This window comes from Zea mays, chromosome 7 (genome assembly GCF_902167145.1).
Source record: "Zea mays cultivar B73 chromosome 7, Zm-B73-REFERENCE-NAM-5.0, whole genome shotgun sequence".
NCBI lineage: Eukaryota > Viridiplantae > Streptophyta > Magnoliopsida > Poales > Poaceae > Zea > Zea mays.
In genome coordinates, this window is record NC_050102.1 from 112,584,287 (window position 1) to 112,592,140 (window position 7,854).

General features: G+C 40.0%; 1 pseudogene; it reads right to left on the bottom strand.

Moving 5' to 3' along the window:
- Positions 1–2,982: 2,982 nt before the first annotated feature.
- On the bottom strand, positions 2,983–3,099 carry LOC111589894 (uncharacterized; annotated as a pseudogene).
- Positions 3,100–7,854: the final 4,755 nt, after the last annotated feature.

Consider the following 7,854-nt stretch of genomic DNA (forward strand, 5'->3'; position numbering starts at 1 on the left):
TATCCTATTTTAGGAGGCTAGGCCTAGCCACAAAAACAACTATTTCTAGGATTACTTTCGACGGTTTACCTTTAGTTGCCGAAAATCAGTAGTTTTTACGACGGACATCGAAAATAATACTTACTTCGACGTCCATCTTCTGACATCGATATTGCCACCGAAAATAACACTAAAGCCACCGACACTAGGTTACTTTTGGTGGCCTCCAACAACTGAAAATTGTCTATTTTTCCTATAGAGATATTTGTTTTAGCATATTTTATGCAGATTGATGTTAGTACTTGGCGACGAGATCAACGTCCTTGCTCCCCTAAAAAAGCATCCTTTGTACTAGGCTGGCAATGGTATACAGCTTAATCGTTATCTAAGTTATGTTCTTGTAATCATAGGTATTGATTTATTTCGATTGCTTAACGAAAGGTTGCATGATGATATGGTTCTCTTACATAGCTATATAAATTACTAGTGCAAGCAGATAAGAACTGAGTTTGTAATCTACGTCGTTACTGGGCAATCATATCAACTCGGGTATTAAGATATGTGCGTGCATAGGGAACAAACCCATCTGCTAGCTAGCTCATGTCAATACGATGTGCCAACCTCACCAATCGCCGCATAAGAAATCTTAACAGTTGGATAATACAGTAATGGTTATGAATCAATACGACACAAATTAGATCAAACACAGAGAAAACACAGATTTAACGTTAAAACATCTTCAAAGCGAAGGGCAAAAAACCATAGGCGCCGACCAGCAACAATATCACTATTTTCAGGTGGTTATAGATCGCAGGAGATTTACAATGAGGCGACGATCTCCTGCGGATTACAAGTATATTTATAGAGGCGAAACTCTAAGGTGAGTAGGGAACGATCTGTACCGTGGGGGGCGAAGCATCTCGCACCCCCAAGCGTCCCTGGGCTGTGGGCCCAAGACTAGTTGGCATCGCTATGCTCTAGCCCAAGACTTCCGACGACGGGTCTCCGCTTCGCTCGTCAACTTAGCTACCTGCTTTGAAATTTTAAATCACAAACTCAACAGTAACACCCACTCCTCAGTCTAAAATTAATAGTTATTTTAATTCTTAATGTTTATGTCTATATTCAAACGGATTATATATATATATATATATATATATATATATATATATATATATATATATATATATATATATAATTTGGGACAGAGGGAGTTACACTATAGAAGCTAAACGTTGAAGACGATGCCATGGAAAATACAATCATTGTGTCGCCTAGCTAACTAAAATAAAGAGTTTAATATAGATGGAACAGCTCATGATCCAAACAAAGCAATGCAAGAAGCTAAGAACCGGCGGCGTCAACATTGAGATGGATGATGCTCGATTATTCCCCCGATTAATTAATCGCGAGGAACTAAAATCCAAAAAACTGCGATTTTACTCACACACATACACCATAGGTTGCATAGCCCCGTCCACACTCTGCTACCTATGATTGTTATCCAGTATCCACATGACCGACGTGTGTTAGTAATTTACTATGCGTCAACCTATCCTGCGAGCAAAGATAAAAGAGTGAATATATATAACTAGAAGATACAATATTATTGCTCCTACGGTCCTACCTTTTTATTGTAAGTTATATATAACAAGAAGATACCGCACGTGTTGTGGTGGGAACTGTATAAATTTTGGAATGAAATTTAAGCGACAATTATGCAAATAGTTTGCATTAAGAAATTTGAAGTCAGTGAAATAACATGACTATTAACAGAAGATGATGTAAATAATTAATAAAGATTATATGACTAACTTGCATATTAAGACAGAATTTATATTAAGGATTGGCTTTATAAAAAAAGATATGGATAAATCAAACTTCTCCTTACAGCCGGATAAAGGACCAACCGGTATCGATCCCGACAGTCTTGTTTAATTTACACAAGTTGTATGTCTTTTTCCATAGTATGTACCAGTAATTAATGTTAACCCTAGTAACTGATGCTTATCCTGCTTGCGATTAACCTTGGGAGTAACCATCGGAAGATAAGGCAGGTCTATATCATAATCAATCGTACTGTATTATTTTAGATAATGGGAATATGATTCCCGGCTTTTGTCTCCGTGAGAGTTGAGACTACAACCGTTTTATTGCAAACTCAAACAACAACACAACTATTGTAATCTCAGAAAAAACATCACATATTTTGGAGAACCAAACTAAAAACAAAGCCTATATACAGATCCTCATCCATGATATCGAAAAATCTGCATCACTAACACCTCCATGTTGCGACAAGCCTTGTAGATTAATTCTTGATCTTCTTCTCTATGTTGTAGTTGAGCCAAAAAATGAAACCAATGTGTAGCCCGAAAAATCACCTACAATAAAGTTTTTTACTAGAGCATTATCAAACATTACGTCATTCCTACTCAACCAGATTGCCTGATATATTGCCGAAGCTGCTAGAATAAAGTGTCTTCTCGTTCTAGTATCCAATCTGGTTAACCAAGAACCAAATGTGAACGAACTCCACATCTAATCCAAACCAAGTGCCAAATAAATTTAACAAGTTGACAATGAAAAAAAGGTGATAAATTGTCTCGTTTTGAATAAAAAAGAACATTTTGCATTTCCTCTTTAATTACGCTTAAGTAAATTATCTTTAGTGAGTGTAATTTCATAATGTAAATACCACATAAAGATATTAATATTCGATGGCATCTTAGCCTTCCAAATATCTTTGTGCCAAGCAACATTGTCATTAGTTATTAACCCCTTGTACATCGAATGAACACTAAAGAAGTTGTTTGCAGTCAAATCCCAACGGAACATGTCTCTGGAAGTGTTTAACCGGACATAAACAAGGTATGCCAGTAATTCCATCCGTTGTTCCCGAAGCTGACCCACTAGACCCCAACGAAAGGAAATATTTAGTGGAATGGTTCAAAAACACCAATACAATACATGTGCGTTGCGACAGCATACATTTATATTTGATAGCGATAAAATGAAAAATAAATGTAATATCAGAGTAAACATATGGTCCACATCAAATTTTAAACTGATAAGAATAAATATTACATCTTATTTTAGCCAAAAGGCTGAGAAAGGTATGAGTTGAAAAGGAGTCTGACCCTTTTTATGATCACTCGATAGCTCGTCCTACTTCAGCTAGCAAGGTGTTACTATATGGGAGCTACGCTACGTGTGGTTTCCTGACATGTTGGGTTTGGGTGGTTTCTGAAGGCCATGTCGTGTAACGACCCATTATTAGATGAGAAACGGGAAAGGAACATACCTATACGCTTCACACGTGACACACAACGTACGAAACTGGTGCTTTAAAGTAGTAGAGCTTTGCAACCACCATATTGTTTTGTCGCACCAAGGCATATAGTTGTAAATATACATCTTTTAGGATGCCTTTTCTCGACCATTTATCCTCCTGAAACCTAATTCGTGTGCCATTTTTAAGTTGAAAGGTTCCAAAGTTGAGGAAGCTATCTCTAACTTTCAAAAGCCCCTTCCAAAAATGTGAATCAGAGGGTCAATGCTGAACTTGTGTTAATGTATGTCACCGCAAGTATTTCCTCCACAAGATGGTTTGCCATAATCCCTCCTCATTCAGGAGATTAAACAACCATTTTCTTAAGAGGCATTTATTTTGGATATTAATATTGTGCACCCCTAAACCTCCCACATCTCTTGGTTGACAGATGATATTGCACTTGGTGAGTATGTAGTTTTTCTTATTATCACCCCTTGTAAAAAAACACAATCTGAAATGGTCTATTTTTTCTAGAACTCCTCTTGGGATCTCAAAAAAATATAGCATGAAGATCACTAGGTTTGTAAGGGTAGAGTTCATAAGAATTAGCCTTCCACTGAAAACTCCTAGAAGGGGGTGAATAGGTGCGCCTATAAAAATCAAGTCTAAACAATAAGAACTTGGTTTATAAATGTTAGTGAAATGAAAACCAAGTTGCTATGAATAGAGAGACATAGAACTCTTCACTTGATTGTTCCTTTGAGATATGTATTAAACTTTGGAACAATAGAACAAGTGAATATATGAGAACTTTATGGAAGAAATGCAAAAGAGACACGATGATTTTATCCCGTGGTTCGACCAATGCCTACGCCACGTTGTGGTGACCTCCTTCGGTCAAGGATTGCATTCAATCCCTCTCAAGTGATCCAAAGATCTAACTTGAGTACCACGACTTTCTTCCTTTTCTCAAGTATTCCCTTCGTGAGGAATCTCCACAAGTTGGAGTCTCTCACCCTTACAAGATTGATCACAATTAAACCACATGAGTAAGGGAGGGAATAGAAACACACACAAGAACTAGAGTCGCAGCAACGACACGCACACAAGTCAAGAAACGAGCACACGAAACAACGTAGGGGAGTCACAGCTCAAAGAAGTGCTCAAATCTCAATCACAATGAATCGAATGCGTGCTTGCGAAGTCTAGGCGTCGTAGGATGTTCAATGGAGGCTTGGTTGTTTTCTCCATGCGACTAGGGGTCCCTTTTATAGGCCCAAGGGAGCTAGGAGCCGTTGGAGCTCCATTTGGAAGGCTCTGGTTGCCTTCTGTCCGCTGGCGCACCGGACTGTCCGGTGCACACCGGATTGTGAACAGTAGCCACGCTGAACGCGGCAGAGAATCACCTAATTGGTTGGTTTCCGCTTCTGTGGGGCATCGGACCGTCCGATGTGGCATACCAGACTATCAAGTGCGCCACATGACCGTTGGCCCGAGACCGACGTGGCAAGTAGCCATTGCACGGCTGGTGTAGCGCCTTGTGCGGACTGTCCGGTGAATTTTAGCCGACGTAGGCTAAAAACCCCGAGAGCAGAGAATTGGGCTGGACCGTGCACCGGACTGTCTGGCGGGTGGCACCGAACCGTCTAGTGTTGCGCAGTCCAGCACCTTTTCCCTGTTTCTTCCTTTGTTTTCTTTTGCTTCTTTTGGACTTGACTTTACTAAGTCCCTGGCACTTAGACAAAAATTATTAGCACACAAAACAATTGACTAAGTGATCAGAGCTTACCTTTTCACTTAGTCCATCTAGATTTTCATTATGACCTCTTGGAGCTCAATTTGCTTTGCACACCTTTGCTCATTCATCATGTTAGTTAAACATAATGTGTTGTGCATCTAATCACCAAAACAATATCGAAATGACCCAAGGGCACATTTCCCTTTCCATCTCCCCCTTTTTGGTGATTTATGCCAACATATAAAAAAGGAACTCAAATTGAACTAACATATCCAAAAGAGCTAAGAAGAGCAAATTGGTGTCAATTTGAAGACCAATATAGTTATCAAAGGATTTGGCATATTTGGATCATTTTTGCCACCACTTGGTTTATTTTCACAAAACAAATTTGTTTTCGTATCTCTATGTCAAAGACACTTGTTTTGGCAAATCAAAAGATCTTTCAAGAATAGTTTTGATCAAATACCAAAAACTCCCCCTTTCCCATAATCAAATTTTGCCCCCACAAGAGAACTGTTTTTACCATAAGGGGGTTTTGATCAAACACCAAGAATTGTAACACTAAAATTTTGAAATTCACAAGTGGTTGGCTGATTCAGTTGCTTTGGCCTTAATTTCTACCCCTTTGGCAGTAAGCACCAAAACAGGAGAACTATTAGGCCCATTAACCCATTGCCTCACAAAAACTCACAAGTGAAAACCAAGGGCAATAAGAAAACATAGATAGGGACTTGGAACAAGATACAATGATACCAGAATGCAGTGGAAGCCTCTTCTTTGTCCAAGTCCACCTATGACCTTTCAATTCCATCTTTGAGACTAGATCAAGATTACTCAAGCAAACACATTAGTATCAAAGGATCAAGTTGTAGTACATCCTCCCCCTAAACATGTGCATCATGTGCATAAGGACTTGTGAGGTATGGGGATGACTTGTACAACCTGAGCACCAAAAATAAGCAAGTAAAGACAGTAATGCTTAAAGTAACATGATCAAAGGCATAAAACACATGCATGATATAGAGCAATCCAAGTTCCATGAATCTAAGACATTTATCTCACTACGCAACCTGCAAAACCTTTTCTCATCTAAAGGCTTGGTGAAGATATCGGCTAGCTGGTTCTCGGTGCTAATATGATAAATATCGATATCTCCCCTTTGTTGGTGGTCTCTCAGAAAGTGATGTCAGATGTCTATGTGCTTAGTGCAACTATGCTCAACAGGATTATCCGCCGAGCGGATTGCACTCTCATTATCACACAGGAGTGGGACTTTGCTCAGATTGTAGCCAAAGTCCTAGAGGGTTTGCCTTATCCAAAGTAGTTGCACGCAACACTGTCCTGTGGCAACATACTTGGCCTCAGCTATAGATAGGGCAACAGATGTTTGTTTCTTAGAGCTCCAGGACACCAGGGATCTTCCCAGAAACTGACAAGTCCCTGATGTGCTCTTCCTATCAACCTTGCACCCGGCATAGTCGGAATTGGAATATCCAATTAAGTCAAAGGTAGACCCCTTTGGATACCAGATCCCAAAGCAAGTCGTAGAAACTAAATATCCAAGAATTCGCTTCACGACCATAAGATGACATTCCTTGGGGTCGGATTGAAATCTAGCACACATGCATACGCTAAGCATAATATTCGGTCTACTTGCACAAAGATAAAGTAAAGAACCTATCATAGACCGATATGCCTTTTGATCAATAGACTTAACTCCTTTGTTGAGGTCCAAGTGTCCGTCCGTTCCCATCGGTGTTTTAGCGGGCTTTGCATCCTTCATCCCAAACCTCTTGAGTAAGTCTTGAGTGTACTTTGTTTGAGAGATGAAGGTTCCTTCCTTGAGTTGCTTCACTTAGAATTCAAGGAAGTAGTTTAACTCGCCCATCATAGACATCTCAAATTCTACATCATTACCCTGCTAAACTCCTCACAAGACTTTTGATTAGTAGAACCAAATATTATGTCATCGACATATATTTTGCATACAAACAAATCACCATTACAAGTCTTAGTAAAGAGAGTAGGACCAACTTTCCCAACCTTGAAAGCATTAGAAATAAGAAAATCTCTAAGACATTCATACCATGCACTTGGAGCTTGCTTAAGTCCATAGAGCGCCTTAGAGAGCTTATAGACATGGTCGGGATACCTGTCATCCTCGAAGCCAGGGGTTGTTCCATGTACACTTCCTCCTTGATTGGTCCATTGATGAAGGCCCTCTTTACGTCCATTTGAAATAACTTAAGCGAGTGGTGAGCAGCATAGGCTAATAATATGCGTATTGACTCGAGCCTAGCTACAGGAGCAAAAGTCTCCTCAAAATCCAAACCTGTGACTTGGGCATAACCTTTTGCCTCAAGTCGAGTCTTGTTCATTGTCACCACCCCGTGTTCATCTTGCTTATTGCGAATACCCACTTGGTTCCTCAACATTTTGCTTTGGACGTGGCATCAGGCTTCATACTTCATTTCTCATGAAGTTATTAAGCTCTTCCTGCATGGCCAACATCCAGTCCGGATCCTGCAAGGCTTCTTCTACCCTAAAAGGCTCAATAGAAGAAACAAACGAGTAATGCTCACAAAAGTTAGCTAAACGTGAGCGAGTAGTTACTCCCTTGCTGATGCCACCCAGAGTCTGATCCACTAGATGATTCCTTTGGATAGTAGCCCGGACTTGAGTTGGAGGTGTTTGTTGCGATTCTTCCTCTTTATCCTTTTCTTCATGTGCTCCCCTTGATCCATGCCTTCATCTTGAGGTACCCGTTCCTCATCTTGAGTTGGGGGATGCACTAGCGTTGAGGAAGATGGTTGATCTTGATCTTGTTGTTCCTACGATCGCACATCACCTATTGCCATAGTTC